This window comes from Oryctolagus cuniculus, chromosome 10, assembly GCF_964237555.1.
Source record: "Oryctolagus cuniculus chromosome 10, mOryCun1.1, whole genome shotgun sequence".
NCBI classification, from domain to species: Eukaryota; Metazoa; Chordata; class Mammalia; order Lagomorpha; family Leporidae; genus Oryctolagus; species Oryctolagus cuniculus.
In genome coordinates this window covers 85,390,696-85,412,115 of record NC_091441.1, presented here as the reverse complement: position 1 = coordinate 85,412,115, position 21,420 = coordinate 85,390,696, and the positions used below count along the sequence as shown (strand labels likewise).

The 21,420-nt window shown below is 44.9% G+C and overlaps 1 protein-coding gene across 3 annotated transcripts in view; it reads right to left on the bottom strand.

Annotated features, from left to right (window-relative positions):
* Positions 1-21,420, bottom strand: part of PRICKLE2 (prickle planar cell polarity protein 2) — a 368,375-nt gene that overhangs the window by 165,413 nt on the left and 181,542 nt on the right. Inside the window, exon 1 of one of the 3 annotated variants that reach the window (XM_008260884.4) lies at positions 12,953-13,243. The exons of the other annotated variants lie outside the window; for them this stretch is intronic. The gene's annotated coding sequence lies outside the window, so the exon portion shown is untranslated. Of the gene's footprint in view, positions 1-12,952; positions 13,244-21,420 lie in introns of those variants that run through there. 3 annotated transcript variants of the gene reach the window in all.

Sequence of the window (21,420 nt, the reverse complement as noted above, 5' to 3'; positions counted from 1 at the left end):
AAAAACATGTTTATTTTGATGAAAAAAAATGAAATTCATATGTATAAGGCATACAAAGAGTCTTCCAAACTTTATAGAAAATGTGTATTATGAGAAAGGTATGCATGGATTTCAAAATTTTTTGGACAGTACACATATTTTCATTCCATTTCCCCACAAACTTCAAAAACTATCATCATAGAAATCTCAGCAATAATGCAAATAAACCTACTGTCTTCATGCCAAACCCAGCCCATCAACTATTTTTGTGTGGCCCATGAGGTATGGATGAGTTTTACAAATGAATGTTTACAATTGCTTTGATGGCAGGGGACAGTAACTCTGAACTCCACCCCTCCAAAGGGAACTGCAATATTCTCATTAGTCAATCTGTAGGACAAAAACTTACACTCAATTATTATCACTGTACCTTGAGTTTTGTCAATAAAAATTTTGTGGAAGGGACCAGCATTGTGGTATAGTGGGTAAAGTCTCCAAGTATGATGCTGGGGTCCCATATGATCACCGGTTCCTGTCCTGGCTGCTCCACTTCCCACCCAGCTCCCTGCAAATGGCCTGGGAAATGCAGCAGAAGATGGTCCAAGGGCTTGGGCCCTGCCATCCACGTGGGAGACCTGAAAGAAGCTTCTGGCTCCTGGCTTCAGCCTGGCCCTGTACTGACTGTTGCAGCCATCTGGAGTGTAAACCAGCAGATGGAATCTCTCTCTCTCTCTCTTACCCCCTCTCTTTCTGTACTCTACCTTTCAAAATAAATAAATAAATAAATAAATATTTTTAAAAAAAATTCTGTAGAAATTTGTTTTGTCATTACACAAATGCCTGCATACCACCATCATTTTGTGTTATTTTTTGGACAGGCAGAGTTAGACAGTGAGAAAGAGAGAGAGACAGACAGAAAGGTCTTCCTTTTCCGTTGGTTCACCCCACAAATGGCCACTACAGCTGGTGTGCTGCAGCCAGCGCGCTGCGCTGATCTGAAACCAGGAGCCAGGTGCTTCCTCCTGGTCTCTCATTCGGGTACAGGGCCCAAGCACTTGGGCCATCGTCCACTGCCTTCCCGGGCCACAGCAGAGAGCTGGACTGGAAGAGGAGTGACTGGGACAGAATCCGGCACCCCAACCAGGACTAGAACCTGGGGTGCCAGCACCGCAGGCAGAGGATTAGCCTAGTGAGCCGCAGTGCTGGCCACCATCATCATTTTGATGATGATGATGATCATCATCCCACCCTGTAAGACCTAAAAGATTTACTCTCTGACCCTTTACAGAAAATGTGTGCTGATCCATGATGTAGAAAATTCTCTAACAGATTGCTGGTCATGAAGGAAATACTCAGTAAATGACAGCAACTCATACCATTAAATCTCTAGCAAAGAAGTAACTCAATTACTTACTTTCAGGAGCTACTTTAACTCTGCAGAAATCTATGGCTTAATTCTTTGTTGACTTGAAGAGACAAAAATTGTCCTGAGTCAAACTCACCCTTCTCAAGGATCTTCACTTTCTTCCCTATTTCTAGGTCACCAGACATGAAAAAATAAATATGACAGCATAACAAAAGCACTGAGAATACAATTTCGCCCATGCCTCTCTCCCCACCTCATCCGTCATAGACTTTTTTTTAATTTAAAAAAAAGGGGGGGACAAAAAGGATCAAAGAAAGAGGTTTTTGGAACCAGGCCTAATGTAATTGAGATCTCTCTGGAATGTTTTGGTAACTGGGCCTAACATCCATCATCTATTTCACCAGCTCCTTCTAGAATGGACATATGTAAATTGCCAACCTGGCACAAATTAATGGAACCAAGGGCAAAGCCACATACATGATTCTCTGTTCACCGTGCTGTAGTAATGCTTCAGCCATGACCAAACTCAATTTGGGGATCCAGGAGAAGAGTCTGATGCATGTAACACCACGAGCAGTGGAAACATGTGTTCCAGCCTTCCCCAACAAAAGAAAAATTATATGGCTGAGTTAAACCAGAGGCTCCCAACCTTTCTGGGTTATGGTGCCAAGTTTCTGGCTCACGCCCACATCATTCTGCCAGTGCTTGCCAGCTCCTCCCTCTACCCTCTGCCCCCAACCTTCAGCTGGACACGCTCTAATCTATTAGACAGCTTGGGCTATTGCAAATACCAGGCTTGAAATTATAAAATGGGAATACAGGATCGGTTTGGTGGATGCCCCAGATGGTGAAGATAAGGGATATTTATGGCTTATCAAGCCTCTCCTTAAGGCAGCCAGGGAAGAAAGGGCTGATTCCAAGCTGGAAGAAGGGGCATGAGTAAGTGAATGAGGTGACACTAAGTGGAATGCTGGGAGGTGCCCTGTGTCTCTGGCTGGGTGTACTCTCCCAGCTAGCCCACTGGTGGGGCAACCAGGGGGGAGGTATTTGGAAAGAGTAGTGGATTCAAAGATTTCAACACATCAAGAAAATACAGGCATGGCCAAAGGCTCGGGAGGGTGGAGAATCAGCCAGAGAATGAAGTCAGCTACTATCCTTTGCTGTTGGCTAATGTTCATGTCTCCCCCAAATGGATGTTGAAATTCTAAGCCCTGAAGAGGCAGTATCTGGAGGTGAGGGCATTGGGAGGTCATTAGGAGGAGGGAGGCCCCATGAATGGGATTGGTGCTCTCCTATCAAGAGACCCCAGAGAGCTAGTTCAGTTCTTTCACCACGTGAAAATACAGAGAGAAGGCATTGCCGCCTATAAAGAAGACAGGGAACCTGCTCATGTGTTGGTCTTAGACTTCTCAGCCCCAGAACTATGAAAAATCCATTGTGCACAGGCTGCTCAGTTTATGGTATTTTGACGTAGCAGCCTGAATGGACTAAGAGACCTTCATTACAACAACATCTTCAAGTTGCAAAGCATCTGAAGCAGACTACTGGGAGGAGAGAAAGGCAGAGTTCTTGAATGAAGAATTCCAGATTTTGCCCCAGAGTTACAATTCCCCATGCCACCTGCCCAAAAATAGGAACTACGATGTTAGTAACAGCACTATTTGTAATAACCTCTAACTAGAAACCAACCAAACTCCCATAAACAAGAGAAGGTAAAGTGTGGTCTATTTAACAATGGAATGCTACAGACCAATCAAAATGAATAATCTACTACCGAATACAACAAAATGATTGAATCTCCTAAACAGAATGTTGAGTAAAAGTTGTCAGACACGGTACATGCCGTATGATTCCACTGATATCAAGTATGAAAAGAGACAAAATTTAGGATGTTCACAAACAAGGACAGTAGTTAGCATGAGGAGGGGCACAGGGGACTTCTGAAACTTTTTGTTTCATGACCTCTGGGCTGTGTAACACAGGTGTGTTGAGCTGAACACCTGTGATATGCTCACTTTCCTGCGTGTATATACTGTAGAACAGTGAAAAGATATTAAAGAGCACCACATGGCCTCTAAGAGACCCAGGGACATGGTAAGCCAGTTCAGAAAGTGTCTGGAGCCACAACAGCCCTACCATTTCACTTGACAGTGAAGTTCCAAGAGAAAGAACATGGAGACAGTGCCACAACAAGGCAACAGTGAATATCTACACTGATGATCCAATATTTCTCAGTATTTCTCCCGTGCTAAACACAGTACAAATATTACCTCATTTAATCCTTATAAATCAGTATGAGGTATGTGTAAGTAGGATTCTATCCCACTTTATAGTCAAGGAAACTGATGTTATGAGGGGTTGAGAAACTGGCCTGACTCTGATGTAAACACTTTGTTTCTCTGTGTAACCATATACAGCTCTGTGAAAACTCAATCCAGGTCTTTGAATTCTTGAGTTAATATACACCCTTTGATAGACCAAAAAATGGCCTCATTTGAAAAGCGCATCCTGAAAGATGTCATTAGAGACTTCTAGAGAAATGATCACGAATCACCCGCTGGGCCCTCACTGTCATCACAAACAACCTTTCAGGAGAAAGGCAGAGGCAATGTGATGCATACACAGAGAAGCCAGCGTGAAGATGGAGGCAGACATTGGAGAGAGGTGGCCACAAAGCAAGGAACGCTAAGGGCTACTGGCAGCCACCAGAAGCTAGAACAGATTCCCGCCCCCAGCCTCAAAGTCCTGCCGACACCTTGACTTACAATCTTCTGGTTTCCGGAACTTTGAGAGAATAAATTTCTCTGATCACAAGCCATCAAACTAGGGGTCGTTTGGTACAGCAGCCCTAGGAAACATATTCTCCCCATTATCTAAACATCACGCAGCCTCAACTAAGAGACTATCCTACAAATAGTAATGGTGTCCTTGCCAAGTGCCCCCGGATCACATAGGCTTAGGACACAACATCAAACAGGCTTCCGTGGAGTTGGACTTCTCAGATCTCTAACACTCTTGCTGTGCCTTATGTGTCTATGAGAAGGAGATGTGATAATGTAGAACTTTCCACACTCAACACAGAACTGTCCCAGGAGGATCCCATATGACATTCTCAGGCAGTGCTACAGGTCACCATGCTGAACACACTGGTGAGAACCCACAACGAAAGGCCTAAACAATTAAGGGTTATAACTGAGCTAAGCCCATGTTTATTTTTCTAGACCTCCTGAAACATGATACGGCAGTTATCAAGGCAAGAGTTGGACGGAATGATCACATGCCCCTCCAAATCTAATTCTTTATGGACAACAATAGTTCTTGTCCCTGGCAGACATCACTAATCAATCATAACACTGTATCCTGGAGCTCTAAGTCTCCTAATCCGTTTTAACCAGAGCTCCAGGCAAATAAAACCTCTGTATTATTCCTGTCTTAGAAACTCAATGAACAGCCTAAATAAACAAACACTGGCTGTGGATTTTCAGATATGTATTACTCTATTCTTGCCCTGAGAAGGACATCCTCATCCTCACAAGTATTTGTTGATTTCTGCTAGTAGCTTCTAGAATGTGCCATCTATTGCTCTGATTTTTTAAACAAATATACCACCAATGACATCAGGGAGGATCTAGTCTTTGTGGCCAGACAAGAGTCGAAGTCTGGGGCACTGAACTTACAGTTCAACCTTTGTTCTAGGAGAAAGATTTTCTACAGATTAATGTATGTGTGTGTGTGTGAGAGAGAGAGAGAAAGAAAAAGAGAGAGAGAGAGAGAGAGAGAGAGAGGGAGAGAGAGAGAGCGTTTATTGCCCTCCAAGTTTCAAAGCCATTTGTGGGACTTGTACTTGATCTTAAAGACCTCTGGATCCCAAGCCAATTCCCAGAACAGCTGCATCTGATCAGGCATCCCAGGCAGGAGAGTTCAGAAGCTCAGGGTCTCCAAAGAAAACCATGAGCTGGGGGTGCAGGTTTTAAATGGAGATGAAACACTGATGTCTCACTGGCACTGCAATCACACCTTCTTCCAAGGGGTTTACAGGGGCAACTCTACTGATCTCAACTCACAACTCAACAACGGAGGCTCAGAAACATTCAGCACAGGGTCAAGAAGCACAGGAGTCTCCCCATCCCCCACGAGGGAAGAGGAAGAGAAAAGGAAGAGAGTCACAAAAATAATTTTAAAATGTTTAATGAGTTAATTTTCTTGTAGTTGCTACACTAGAGCCCGTCCAGGTAACAGTCAGTCAAAAATCTACTTAGGGAGCCCCTACTAGGTAGCAGGTACTGTCAGGGAAGATGAGATTTAAATTTCACAGTCCCTATCTTTAAGGGACTAGGAGGAACAGACAGAACTGTCACACTGAAAACAAACACAGTTGTGCACCACATAATGACACTTCTATCAGTAACAGATCACATTTACGACAGTGGTCCCATAAGATTGTCTATAAATACACTAGGCATGTGGTAGGTTACACCACCTAGGTTTGTGTAAATGTACTCTAGGATGTTTGCACATTGGTGAAATGACCTAATGATGCATTTCATCAAACGCATCCTTCTTTTAAGTGACATGGGACAATATTTCAGATCTTTTTGGAGAAAAGTTCATAAGGTAATTTGGCCAAGCAGATCTTTGTTGTGGGAGATCAAGATGGAATAGGCTACTCAAGGAAGTATTTTGACAGAAGGTCATTTCAGCTAGGACCTCAGTGATGAGAAATGGCCAGGCAGGTAGAGTTGCAGGGGAAGAGCATTCCAGGCACAGCCCTGAAGTAGCAAGCACTTGGGGGTACTCACAGGCTAGTGTGGCTGCAGCAAGGTAGCAGTAGTTAGAGGTGGGCGAGGCCCTTATAGGAGCCTGCAAGGTGGAGCAGGAGGCTCTCACGGATCATGGTGAAGGGCTCGAGTTTCATCCTTTGGCAATGAGAAGCTGCCAGAAGGTGCAGGGGAGTTTTAGGCTCTAATTTAGGCTTTAGAAACATTAGGTGCTGCAAAAGATTATTGAGCAATCAAAGAGAGCAATGAAGGTGGCATGGCTTAGAGTTCTGCCCTTAGAGATAGCGAGCAATGACTCATTTAATAGACACCTTCACTATCATATTTCTGAGGTCTAATTTACTTCTACAAAATGCACAGATCATACTTGTAGAATCTGATGTCAAAAATGTCTACATTCATGAAATCCACACCCTTCCAAGATATAAAGCATTTTCAGCATCCAAGGAATGACCTTATGACCCTTTATAGTCAGTCCTCCCTGCTCCCCCTGCCTGCCCCCAATTTGGGATACATTTTTCAGGGAGAATTGGAATGACTTACTCCCTCTAGATTAGGAATGTAAGGAAAAGACAAAGGTTAAAGATGCCAAGAGTTTTTTAGCTCAAGCCACTGGGTGGCTAGCGGTGCCATTTGTCAACACAGCAAAGGTTTGGGGAGAGGAATGCATCTCATCTCCTGTTTTCATATATGAAGTTCAAAGAGACTATTTAGGATCTAATGGAGATCCTGAGAAGAGAGATCTATACTGAAGTCTGAGGTTCAGCAGAGAGGCTTTGGCTGCAGATGTAAACTTGCCACTCATCAGTATATGATAACACAAAGATATGAATGGTGGCAGCAAGGAACCAGCAGCAAAGACCAAGAGATGAGCAGTGAGGAAGGAGGCAGCGGCTGTCCAGTTTCTAAAGATTTAAGAGAAAAGGGAGAAGGAGCAAAGGAGACTGAAGGAGAAGGAAGACAGAGCAAATAAGAGCCAAAGAAGCCTGGGGAAGAAAGAAGCAAGAAGGCGGACGATCCAGGCACACTGGTTAGAGGCAGAGGATGATCGACAGCTCTGAACTTACTCCACCTCCCTAAGTCTCAGCAGGGTGAGTAGCACTATGATTTCCATCTTACAGACCAGGAAGCTGAGGTTCTGAGATGTGACTTGAGGCAAAGCTAGGAAGTGCCAGAGTCAACAGTAGGAAGCTTAACAGCTTGCCCCTAAGTGTATTCTGCAGGACATTAGGGGCGAGAACAAAAAGGGCTTCTAAGGTCACACCAGCAATGCAATGCGGAAGGTCAAAGTCACACAGGTGTCTATTCCAGAGGTACGCTGAGCCTTTGCATTCCTAGTAGGAAGTATGAGTCCTCAACAGGAAGATGTAGAGTATCACACACTCCATATATACATGGAAGCTTCTTTGCTTTGCTTGTTTTACAAGACCCATTCACCAACTAGGTCTAATGACCTAGTTGCCTAGACTAATGCCTGTGTCTCTGTTGCCTCATGCTAGAAGGCGCTCTGAGCAAATGTGCTTGAACCAAGCCCAAAGTGCTTTCCCAGATGTCCTGTCATTGATACCCAGAGGAGAGAGGGTTGACAGGAAGAGTCCACTTTGCAGGTGATGCAGGCAAAGCTCATGAGGTTAAGTGGTTTGCCCTGCATCACAACTTGGCAGCAATTAAGCAGGAAAAATCAGCAGCAGTCCATGCACCCAAGAGTGAAAGAAACCAGGTCAAGCCAAGGGAGAATCTGGAAAGAGGCCTACTTGAGGCTTCTGCTCATCTCTGCCTCAATTCCTGACAACACTCCCTTGGCACATGCTTTCCGGAGGATGCACCCAAAGCAAGGGAACTGAAAAGATGATGGAGGAAGAGGGCATCAGGAAAAGGATTCTAGACTCTTGAAGGATCCTGTGGGAAGATGGTGCAGGGGGTGCTATGGATTAGAGGAAAGGGTGCAGCACTGGAAATTGAGAAAAGTTTCCTTGAAGGAGAAAGAGATACCATAAGGGATCTACAGACCAAGCTAATTAAGAGCACGCCTAGAAATTAATCTTGTCTTGGGTCCTCTTCGGGCAGCGTTTCCAGAACCCAAATCTGTGGACATGCCTCAAACATCAGTGCTACGGCCTCCAGCCCTGCGTAGCCTCCCCACGGCCATCACAGTGGACTACATCGTGGGACTTCAGGACTGCTGCCTACTGAATGCTCACATCGTGGAGAAGGCTCCTTGGGCACAGAGAGCCAGACTAGGGGCTGTTGCTAGGTACACATGGTAAAGAGAGGACCTCAGACCATAGGAGCATGTGTCGGGGGGCATGGACGCAGGCACTGGGCAGTCAGAGCTCCACAAGGTCCCCTTTATGGCCACTGAAGAGCCTTGTGACCCAGCAGAGTTCCTGAACCTCTTCGCGCTTATTCTCCTTCATCTGGGAAATGGGAATGTTAATAGCACCAATCCCATAGGATTGTTGTGATGACTTTTAAAAGGCAACAATCAAACAGCAAAGTACTTCTCAAGAGGAAGTCCAGGGTTCTCCTCTTAGGCCTCCTGTTATTTGACAGACAGACAGAGAGAGAGAGAGAGAGAGAGAGAGAGAGAGATTTCTTCCATCCACTGGTTCATTCTCCAAATGCCCACAACATCTAGGCCTAGGTTGTCTGTCATCCAGGTCTTCCATGTGGGTGGCAGGATCCCAACTACTTGAGCCATGACCTGCTACTTCCCCCAGGAATATCGGGAAACTGGAATGGGCAGCAGAGCTGGACTAGAGCCCAAGCACTGTGACATGGGATGCAGGTGTCCCGGGCAGAATCGATCACTGCACCAGATGCCTGCCATGTGATGCTTCTTAAAGTGCAGATTTCCAGGACTCCCCATAGACCTGAGACAGACTCCCTAAAGGATATCCTTTCGCACAGAGAAGTCCGAGAAAGATGGTAAGACATTCAGTCTATGCTTCAGAAAAAAGCACAGGGGCCGGCGCCGTGGCTCACTTGGTTAATCCTCCGCCTGTGGCACCGGCATCCCATATGAGCGCTGAGTTCTAGTCCCGGCTGCTCCTCTTCCAGTCCAGCTCTCTGCTGTGGCCTGGGAAGGCAGTGGAGGATGACCCAAGTCCTTGGCCCCTGCACCCACATGGGAGACCAGGAAGAAGCACCTGGCTCCTGGCTTCAGATCGGCGTAGCTCTGGCCCTAGCGGCCATTTGGGGAGTGAACCAACAGAAGGAAGACCTTTCTCTCTGTCTTTCTCTCTCTCTCTCTAATTCTATCTTTCAAATAAATACATAAATAAAAAAGCACAGGAAGCGAGCAGCCATCATCTGTTTACTGCCATCATTACATGTAACATGCTAACATGAGCCTCTGAACAAACTAGAGATTAAAAATACAATAATAATAATTTAAGCTGAAATCTAATTCAGTGCATATTTGTTCATTCCCAGAATCCTCAATCACTGGAATAAAATATACCAAAACCAGTGACTAATTCTATCACTCCAGGCAAAAGCACAGTAATATTTTTCCAATATTCTCAAGGAATCAAAGAGCCATTGTCTTGTCTTGTTTTTTCTTTTAAAATAAAAAGTGGTAAGAAGCAAACTTTGAAATATGTGCTAAGCAGCATCATGTACACACTCTCTGGGTTGATCTTGCCTGGGAAGGTATTTTGTGAGGCAGGAGACCATCATGATAGGTGCAGGGATTTCCATACCCAGCCTGGCTGCAAAAGTCAAATGCAAAGAATTCCCAGAGGCCTCTGCCCTAACCTTGCAGGGAAATCATTCATGAGTCTTCCCAGACACTGAGTCCCTCAGTACCTGCGTCTGTTCCCTCCACCAGCCCTACATCTTCCATTCTTCCATGCTTCTGGAAGTCATCCAGATTACAATCTTTGCAAAAAGGCATTCTCCTCTGCTCATCACAAGCGCAGCAGGGTAGGAAAAAAAAAAAAAAGACCATCTCTCCTCTCTCTCTCTCTCTCCCCCAATGCACTCACACACACACACTCACTCACACAGACCTCTTCCTTGATCATACAATGTTCTGCATCAAGGAAAAAACCCCTTGTCATTCAGATTTTGGAAAAAATAAATATATATATATATACACACACACAAATATTAAAGCAACTTTTTTGGTACATTACATTTAAACTCTCAGGGTGATTTCTGTCAAGTTTTGTTATATCTAACTGGGATTACCACTCTGTGCTTTGATAGCTAAAAAAAATTATTACCTCTGCTTCCTCTCTTTGACATCAGAATATCACACTGAGTTTATATCCACCCAGAGCTGTTCTTTGTTTTATTACATAGCCAGGAAGCACTTAATGTGACTGGGTATCTTACAGGAAAGATTAAGAGAACTAACTTGGGGAACACAGCATCCCTGAGATATGTTCTTTTTTCCCCAATTATTAAAAACCACAGATCTCGGCACACACAGCTACGCAAAGCAACATGTTGTATCCCTCCCTTGTCCCTCACCGTCTTCTAATGGCCCATTTTCCGCGTGGCTGGTGCACATGGGGGCAAACCCAACCCAGAGCCACTCTGCCTCTTCTGCAAACACCTCCACAAAGACCATAAATGTCACCACCCAATTGGCGGGTGCTGGTTCAAACCATGGCCGCCCTCTCATTCCCGCAGGCCTCAGCGTCCCTAAGGTTAGCAATTCTGGCTTCCAGGAAGTCTGGGGAAAAGGAGCCAAGAGTTTTTCCTGCTGAGGCGGGTGGGAGAGGGGCCGGCGGGGAAGCAGGCTCGATAAAACTGTCTCAGAAATAAATTCCATCTCGAGAAGCCCACGGAGGGAAGGGGAGCGTTTGTTTGGTTTCTTACATGGAAGTACAAGCCCCCCAAATCAAGAAAAGGCTTCTTGAAAGAGAAGCTTGCGAGACGGAACAAGGCTGAAGGATCGTTGAAGAAAGATCGCCTTGTAACAGAGCTTTCTTGTATTATACCCAAAGCTGTGCACCATCTGAGGCTGATTCAGGAAAATACTCAAATCTCCTGGTAACTTCCTGCAGACAGGACGTTTAATCATCTCCAAGCCTCCACCGCAAAAGAAAAAAAAAAAGTTAAAAAAAAAAAAAGAACCTAAACCAAATGATTCACACTCTTAAAATGAATCTGCCTTCAGAACAAGAACCGTTTTCTGCTTTTGAAATGCAGCCACGATTTGTTATTCTAACAAAGTGTTCCTTTCCTCCAAACAGAAATAAAAGTCGCTGAAGGAGGGCTTGTCCTGATTTCTGGTCTGCATTTCTTGAAACTTCCATCCAGTGCAGTTTCTCCTGGCAGGTTCTCAGAAATCCAGGGAGAGCAGGGGAGTCGGTGACGAAGAACACAGGATCATGTTTATGACCCTCCCCCATCCTCCACATTTGGGCCCCCATGGGAAGATGTTTTATTGGAGGACGAGCAGAATTAGCTGCACATATAAATTCTTCACTGCTCAGCTCACTTGACACCTTTATCTGAATTGCCCAATGGCTGGGAAGATTTGGCAACCACCGCTTCCCAAAGGAACGGCCCCAGAACCGCCTCCCCAAGTGGGATCTGTCTGTCTGTACAGACAGGGCCATGTCCATCGCTCTGATGACTCCACGAGCTGCGCAGATTAAAACATCTGTGTGCAGAGAGCAGGGAACCCAAAGTATACAAATGATTCATACCACCTAAACAACTGCAAAGGCAGGCGGGCCCAGCACAAGGAGGGCTGTGAAAAGCCAAAATAATTTAATATGGGCGGAAATGGAATTTGGCAATCCCCGCCTCAGACTCTGCTCCACTTTTGGAAGGCATGTCCTCCAGCTGCCTCATCTTAAAAAAAAAAAAAAAGAAAAGAAAAGAAAAGAAAAGGAAAGAAAAAACAAACTGACCCTCTGCATTAGGTTCTGGCTCCCAGCTTCTTGCTTAGGTACACTCCAGCGAACAGATGGCGATGGGGTGGGGTGGGGTGGGGTGGGTGGAGCGCTGAAACAGCCTTACCCACCCACCTTCCAACTCTCCACATTATTTTGGTTTAAAATTTCCCAGGGCACACAGCTGCACAAGTATCCAAGAGACGCAGAATGCCAGTCTTACAAGTCCCGACTCTCACCGCAGATAGGACCTGGAGGAGCAGAAATTAACTCCCCCACTCTCAACTGCTTCCATCAAACGACAAACTCCCGTCTGGAGAAGAGACAGGCTGCCCTGGGAGGGGACCTCCCTGCCACCATCCCTCCACCCCACAGTTCAGAGACTAAATGATCCAATCTAGAGTTGCTTAACATACAAGTCCATCAAGAAGACAAGAACGACTTTTTCAAGTTCCAGGAAAAATAGCAGCTTTTCCATTTTGGAGGATATAAGCACAAAATAGAAAACAGTGCAGGGGAACGTCAATCATGTTTTAAAGCAGATCTTCCCGGAGACATGAAGAAATGCAGTTGTTTTAGTAATTTAAGGAAAATGAGTAAGTAGGTCAACACCACTAAATGCACTTTAAATATTTAAGAGAAATGAACATCTGTTTTTAAAAATCAAGTTCGGAAGTTTGAAATGTTTTCCCTCGAAAAAGTCCTAATACACAAACAACATCATCCGCTCCTCCTGTTACCATGATCACCACTGTGGGTTAATAAAGTGACTGCGTGACAGCTGGCAGACACTGGGACCAAAGTGACCCTGGGTCCCCTCCGCAGGGCTCCCAGTCTCCCAGCGTCTGCGCAGCAGGAAGCATCCGTCCCGCGGCTCAGACTCCAATGCAAGGCCCCCTTCCCAAGTGAAATCCGGGGCTCTCCGCCCCTGCGCCCCCTCCGCACGCGCCCCAGCCGTGGCGGGGGCCACTTACCCGGCTCAACCTAGCATGGCTTGGCTGCTGCAGCGCCTCCGCCGCCCGCGGACCTGGGGGAGGCAGGGAGAGGGGGGCCGCCGACCCAAGGGCAGGGGGTCCGGCTAAGGAGCCCAGCGGGGCGTTGGCCGCCGACTGCCTGGAGCCGGAGGGGGCCCTGCCGGGGCTCTGTGCGAGGCGAGTAACATTCCCGGGGCGGCAGCTGCTGTGTGCGCAGCTCCGGATCCAAGCAAATCTCTCAGGTCCTGGGCAGAGAAGCTCCAAGCTCTCGGGGCTGCCTCCCGGCTGCTTAAAGGGACGCCTCCTCACCTCGCGCTCTGCTTATTGGTGAAAATTCCCAGGCACAGGCCAATCGTCGGCCTGTTCCCAAATTGAGATTTCAATCAGGGGAGCTACTGCTTTAAAATTAGAAAGTGCTGATGGGGGGTTGGGGAGGGGGCTACTCAGCCACCTTCGAGAAGCCGAAGGACACGAGCTCCGCGGCCTTTGCCTGCACAGGTCCCCTGAGCTGGCAGCGGATCAAAGGCCAAGCTTAGACGGTGCAGAGTGCGAGGAAGAAAGGGGACGTCTCAGACCCTCGACCTGCACCCCTCCTGCCCACCTCCTCACCTCACCCCTATCTGTCAAGGTCCATCCAACTGACCTTCTACTCTTGGGGAGTCATGGGTTTCTGGGGCCCCTGCGTATGCCACCTTCCAGACGTGCATCATACTTGCACTGCCTCGCTGAATCTGTGTCTCCCTCTACACCTTAAGTTCCACCAGGGTAGAACGATTTCATCCATCAACAAGATCTATCACTGCCTGCCTGGAACACTGTGAGCTCTCAGTAAATATCTGTTGATTGACTTGACCGAATAAACGGAGGCATGAACAGTTAAACACGTCCTCGGTCGGCTGTGCCAATACGATTGTTAATTAAGAAACAGTAGGAAGAGGCCAAGCTTTGATTTCAGACAGAACCGCGTTCAGATACGGCCTCTGCCTCTTACATCACCTGGGTCCCAGTTGCCATCTCTGTCAAGCATGGTCATGAATTTGACCATCTCCCAGGGTTGTAAAGACTGCATTAGCTCGCGTCTAGACTACAAGAAGTGCTCAGTCAACAGCTACAGGATACTGAGTAGCCAACAGCTATCCTTATTACTGGGAATAACATACATTTTCAGCGGCTAGGATGAACTCTGCCTGGTGTGTTAGCTTCTTGGTGAGCACAGTCATTCATGAATGAAGTGCTGACTCAGTGCCAGGCGTCCCATGCCAGGTACTGGGTCCGCCAATGAAAGACAAAGACTTTGGTCATAAGGAATTCATGTGAGGGCATAAGGAGGTGAGGTAGGATGGTGGAGCTAAGTGAAATGGATAAATTCAGAGAATTACATTAAATGGTACACAAGCAGAGACATAAGTAGAGGACTGTGTACTGTGGGATACATTCTAACATCAAAATAACTGGAAACACAATTATTCAAGAGTAGGGGAATGGTTAAATAAATTATGGTATATCCATGTAATAGAATAGAATACAGTCATGAAAATATATAGAGGCAGAGCTAAGTGCCCCAGTATGCAAAGAGCTCCAAAATATATTGCTAAGTATGGTGCAAAGGGTCAAACATATCACTGCTTGCATAAGTAAATCTTTCTAAGTTTAGCACACATCGTTATACTATAAATACATAAAATGCTTCTAGAACTACCTAAGAAAATGGTAAAGGTTATTATCTCTGACAAGGCAGATCTAGGATGGGAAGGAGATCAATATTTTAACATGCATCCTTATGTACCATTTGAATATTTTACATTGAGTTTTATTTTTAAGATTTATTTTCATTTTGTTTGAAAGGCACAATGAGAAAGAGAGAGAGAGAGAGAGAGAGAGAGAGAGAAAGAAAGAAACAAACAAACAAACGAATTGATCTTCCATCCCAGGTCAGTCCCCAAATGGCTGCAATGACTAGGGTTGGACCAAAGCCAGGAGCCAGGAGCTTCTTCCAGGCGCCTTCCCACATGGGGAGCAGGGGCCCAAGCCGTTGGGGCATTTTCTGTTGCTTTCACAGGCCATTAGCAGGGAGCTGGATCAGAAGAGGAGCAGCTGGGACTTTAACAGGTGCCCATATGGGTTGCTGGCATCACAGGTGGTGGCTTTACCCACTATGCCATAACACCGGGCCCTACTTTGAGTTTTTAAGAAGGTTTGGGCAAGGTGGCCAATGATGACAGCCTAAAAATCCCCACTCTCCAAGTACCTAGATATGATATAGAAAATTTTAAAAAATTATTTTACACGCATAGCTGACTGTCAATAAAGAACAACATTCAGGTAGTAGAAATATAGAGGCAATTGAAAATAAGAGAAAAATAGTGGAAGGCATGGAAATTTGTGTTGGCTATGAAGAGAGTGGTTGCCATTTGCAAAAACGTTTGTCTTGGCTCCCCAGGGCTAAGGTTTTAATGCCCATGTGGAAGAGAGACAAGGCCCCTCAAAACAGGAAGAAACTCAGGTTGTATAAAACCAGGAATACTTACTAAGGGATGTACACTGAGTGAGTATATCAATTTTAAAAATTGAGGAGCCAGTGTTGTGGCATAGTGGGTTAAGATGCCACTTGCAATGCCAGCAATGCCATATTGCTGCACAGGTTCAAGTGTTTGAGTCAAGTGTTCCACTTCTGATCTAGCTCCCTGCTAACGTGCTTGGAAAGGCAGTGAAAGACGCCCCAACTGCTTAGGCCCCTACCATCCAAGTGCAAGACCAGGATGGAGTTCCTGACTACTGGCTTTGGCGTGGCCCAGCCTGGGGCCATTATGGCCATTTGGAAAGAGAACCAGTTGATGGATGGTATCTCTCTCTCTCTGTCTCTCCCTCTCTCCCTCCCTCTCTGTCACTCTGCCTTTCAAATGGATCAATCAGAAACCAAAACAAAAAGCAGCTCAAAGAAACTTGTCTGTCTCCATTTCGGTTTGCAACGAGGGGGAAAACTTCAGCTGAGCATTAAAAACCCGAGGCCTGTGGCTTTCCTGAGATTGAAGTGTAAATAACAAGAGTCAGAATCAGGAAGATCTAAGCGAAAAGTTAATATAAAAACTGGCCTCGTTCAGCAAATGGGAAATTTCCCTGGAGAGTCACTTCTACAACCCAGGTTATAACCAGTCCTGCAGAGGATGAGCTCCCAACAGTGAATTACACAGCATTCAAGACCCTGCTAAGTCACAAGTCAACCAACAGGCGGGCCAGAGGCTCAGGAATTAGAGGTCATAAAACAACAGCTGAAAAAGAAGGTGAAATGTAAAAGTTTAAAATTATATAAAACATCGAAGCTAGAACTGAAACTTTTGAAAACAATGAGACATGCTGACTATTCCTCTTCCATGACTCACTAATATAAAAAAATTCCATTCATAGATTAAAAAAAGAAATTAGAAACCTACCAAAGAAAGGAATATAGATCTAAGAATACTACACAGAATGAAGCATAATGGGATAAAATGAAACAATAAATATATGTAAGAGAAGTTAAGAGATACGAAGAACAGAATGGGAAGGGCCAACCCATGTCTAATAGGACTCCCATAGGGAAAGACTGCAGAAATTGCGAGAAGCAATAACAGAAGATATAATGGCTGCAAATTTTCCAGAATTTATAAAACTCATGAATCCTCACACTCAATAAGTACAAGATATCTCAAGCAGGATAAATGAACTGTAAGAACATTTGCAGTATTAATTATTCATAAAAGTGGTTAATAAACTGAAATAAAAAAGTAAAAGTTTAATAATGCAATGACAGAAGTACATATGCAGCAGGCACATAGTAGCCCAGAAGAGAAACAACTTCTACCATTCAGTATTTGCAGTTGGATGACATTTCCTGGAATCTCATCCCCAAGGACAATGACTGCTCAATGATGTAGGTTCCTAAAGACTTAGCTGTACATGATATATGGCACCTGGCTACCTGGGCAAGGTGGTGGTGATCTCCCAGGAAAGAAGAATGTATTTAGCCATCCAAAAACACAGCAAAAAGGGTCTGGCGCTGTGCCTAGCAGGTGAAGCAGCTGCCTGTAGCACTGGCATCCCCTGTGGGTACCAGTTCAAGTCCCAGCTGCTCCACTTTTAACCCAGCTCCCTGCTAATGTGCCTGGGAAAACAGTGGAAGAAGGCCCAAGTGTTTGGGCCTCTGCACCCATATGGGAGACCCAGAAGCGGCTCCTGGCTCCTGGCTTCAGATTGGTTATTGCGGCCATTTGGGGAGTGAACCAGCAGGTGGAAGATCTCTCTCTCCCTCCTTCTCTCTCTCTCTCTCTCTCTGCCTCTGCCTCTTGGTAACTCTGCTATTCAAACAAATAAATAAATCTTTTTTTAAAAAATCAGAAAAAAAAAAAAAAACAAGCAAAAAAACCAGAGCTCCTGCCCGTAAAACTCTTACTCTTACAGGAGAGGCAGAAGGTAAACGCCCCATCACAGGGCATCCTAGGGAAGCTAAACTACTATGGAAACCTGGAAAAAGGGCATCTCTATTAACATTAAAAGCAGAGGTGGCAACTAAGGGCAGACTTCCCATAGGAAGTAATATCTACATAAGCAAATTGCTACTTGAAGGGAAAAGATTTTAGGACTAGGTATGAATGAATGTATTCAGTTATTTATTTGAGAGGCAGAGCCAGACAAATTCTCACCTGCTAGTTCACTCCCCAAAAGCCTGCAATGGCTAGGGCTAGGCTCAAGCCAAGATCTGAGACCAAACTCCAGGCTGCCCATGTGGGTGGAAGGGACCACACTGCTTTGTGAACCATCACCTGCTGCCTTCCATGGTGCTCATTAACAGAAAACTAGAATTTGGAATGAAACTAGAACTTGAACACTGGCATCTGGACATGCGAAGCAGGCATCTCAACTGCTGGGCCAAATACCCACCCCAGGTCTCCCTTTAAATCCCAGTATTTCTGGGGCCAGCGCTGTGGCGCAGCGGGTTGACACCCTGGCCTGAAGCGCCGGCATCCCATATGGGCACCGGTTCGAGTTCCGGCTGCTCCACTTTCTATCCAGCTCTCTGCTGTGGCCTGGGATAGCAGTGGACGATGGCCCAAGTCCTTGCAGTCGTGTGAGAGACCCAGAGGAAGCTCCTGGCCTCGAATTAGCGCAGCTCCGGCCATTGCGGCCAACTGGAGAGTGAACCATCAGAGGGAAGACCTCTCTGCCTCTCCTCTCTCTGTGTAACTCTGACTTTCAAATAAAATAAAAAATAAATCTTAAAAAAAAAAAATCCCAGCGTTTCCACTTACTGTCTTGTGACTACCCCCAAATTGTATAACTGCTCTAGGCTTCATTTATCTCATCTGTAGAATGGAATTCATAACCCTGATTCTTCGGGTTGTTGTGGGGTTCAGGAATATATATTATCTAAAGCATTTAGCAGAGTGTCCAGCCTAGAAGTGATTTTTACTAAATGGGGATCTAATATTATTAATGGATAAAATCCAGTGTCTGAGTGGAAAAATAAATCTCTTCTGTTTGCACAGACGACTCCTAAACATGAAAGACAATGCACACTTCAGCCGATTTTCATGAGACTACCCCGAGAAATCTGAAATGTTTACTACCTACCCTATAAAAGGCACATTATCATGTCATCAAAACACAGAGTTACAGACCTGGACCTTCTCATAAAGGAATTTAAAGTCTACTTCCCCCAAAATAACTAATATAGGCTGCATATGGTAAGTGTCAAAGAAGAGATTCTCTCCAGAGTTAAATCCTGAAACTGTGAGAGAATTCCCTCCATATCATTAAACCTTCAGATTCCCACCCACATATCACGTTGAAAGTATTCAGGGTCAGGCAGGGGGAGAAGTGTGTGGACCTTCCTCTCTGTTACTCAGTAGGTTTGTGAATGGCTGGAAGGGTGCATGCGAGAGAGACTTGTAAAGTCCAGCCACGGATGCCAGGTTGCCTGAGTGTTCGCTCTGTTGATAAGAACACAAAGCGATCTAGCCGATCCAGAGGGGAGGCCTGAATTAAAGTGGATTAAATTCAATAATGGCAAGGCTTGTGCCTGCCCTTTAAAAGAAGCACTGAACTGAGAAGTCCTGGAGAGGTGAAAAGAATTGGCCAACAACATGTCTTTCATTCATTCCTTCACGCTGCATTTAACAATCATTTATATAGCATCTCCTTTGAGAAACAGACTCACCTATAGGCTGAGTAAACATGGAAAAACAAGAATGAAACACGATGCCTGCTTTCCAGGAGCATTAAATGCAGTCATTCAAGATCTTCTTCACTTGACACTAACCAAGCCCTGCAACAGTTTTCCTTCTACCATCCAATGGCTATCGAATTTTGTGAGTCATCTCAAGCACATTCTAGGAATTAAACAACAACTGTTATGGAAAGGCAAAAAGATTTCATCTCTTGGGTGAAAACTGATTGATTAGTAGTGGCTTCCTGAAACGCTGACTTGACGAGAAGTCTGAGGGAAGAAAAGCATGGCTATGATTGATTAGTGATGTCTGTCATGAGGTTGGATAAGGAGTGACAGCTCTGGTGCTATAAATTTGACATCTCATAGCTAAGTCCAACCCCCTCATTCCACAGATGAGAAAACAGAAAAGATCTTTCCTTCTTCCTGTGGCATTTTAAATTCAGCAACAGTAGCAGGAGCACCCGAGGAGAACCTCCATATTTGAAAAGTTGCTGTAAGAGGCAAAAACCTATAGCTTGGAATATTTCTGATGAGCTTTGAAGATATGAAGTCAAACTCTTCATAGCCTTTGTATTCTGTGGCAAACTGACTAAATGGAAAAACCTACCTCCTGTGGTCTCCCTGATAGCTACAAAGTGCATTCCTACCCCACACAAGATGACATTAAATATAGATAATTTGAAGATGTTTGAGGACTTGAAATGCATCAACAGGCAGAAATGTCTATAAAGTGGATATATTCCAGAAAGACAAAATGAATAAAAACACAGAACAGCAATTAACATTTTAATCATTTTACTCTACTAAATGGTCCAGATATCATCAACTGAACAAAGGAAAAGGAAAGCCCTTCTTTGCTTCCATACAGACACTTTATATCCTGGGGACACTGTAACACTACCTAAGGAGATAGGGTCTGTCCCCATTAAGCAGCTCCACGTCCAATCAGTGCTCACCGCCAGCACCCAGTCAATCACAAAAATACCCAAGCTCAGTTGCTGCAGAGGCCAGAATCGTACAAACGGACAACAGATAAGCAGTAAGCCCAACCCTGCCTGATTCAGATACAAAGAACAAATTGTCACATTTGGTTCATATGCCAGCTCTTCTGTCATGCCAACTGCAAAGTGAATTTTATAGAAAATCAACTCCTTGAGAAACAGGTCTAATTAATTCAGTTACATAAACTCCAATGAAATATTAGGGGGAGGGGATGAGAGCGAGCGAGCATGCAAGAAATAGAGAATAAGGAAGAGAAAGAGAAAAAGGGAGGAAATAAATGAAAATAAAGAATACAGCATCCATATAAAAAGGATGCTCTGGAGACCTTGGAGTTGACCTTGATATCCCAAAAGGTATATTCTGACTTAGGATAACACAAGACATATTTACATTTTAACCAGCTGGCACTGATGAAGGTATGGATGAGGAATTAAAAGATGACTGACCACAAGTAGCTCTGTGATACATAAAATGTAGACAAGTTTTCCCCAACTACAAACTCAGTCATTTGCATGACACCTGCAATGATTTCTGGTAAATATGCTTTTATTAAGTGCTATGTACATGATTTGTCATTATAATATACAAAAACACTGCAAAATCCAGTTTTATAGGTAGAAATCTACAGCAACAGCAGCCAACATGCATTTTGTGTTCTTGACAGTATCCTCAGCATCTAAGACCCCAGGCACTTGAGATATATTCATAAAATGAATGAATGAAACATTTCCATAGTGTGCTCACACTCCACACCTCCAGACCAGAAAGTTGCAAGGCAGCTTCCTGATTAAGGTCTTCCTTGTAGAGGCTCACAGTCAACGTTCCACCCTTGTGGCTCATAGAAAGCAAGGTCAGCCCTATTCCACCCAATATCCTTCAAGAACAGAGCCTTGTCTTCCAGCAACCCGGTTCTATCAAGGATTGCTCATGGACTTGGCTTCAAACCCTTGGACCATTCTCACCACTCGAAGTTTGACACCCCAACTAAATAAGAACAAGGAACTATTGTTAGTATTATTGAGATGGGGTTACATAAGAAAACATCCATGCTTTTCAGAGAAGCAGGTAGATATGTAAGGCTAAAATAATATTCTTGTTCTCTTAAACAAAACAAAAAATTTTACAAATCCTGAAACATAGCAAGTGATGGCCCAAAGTACTGGGTCCCTGTGACACACATAGGAGACCCAGACTGAATTCCTAGATCCCAGTTTGATCCTAGCCAAGTGTCGGCCATGGTGGGCATTTGAAGAGCGAACAA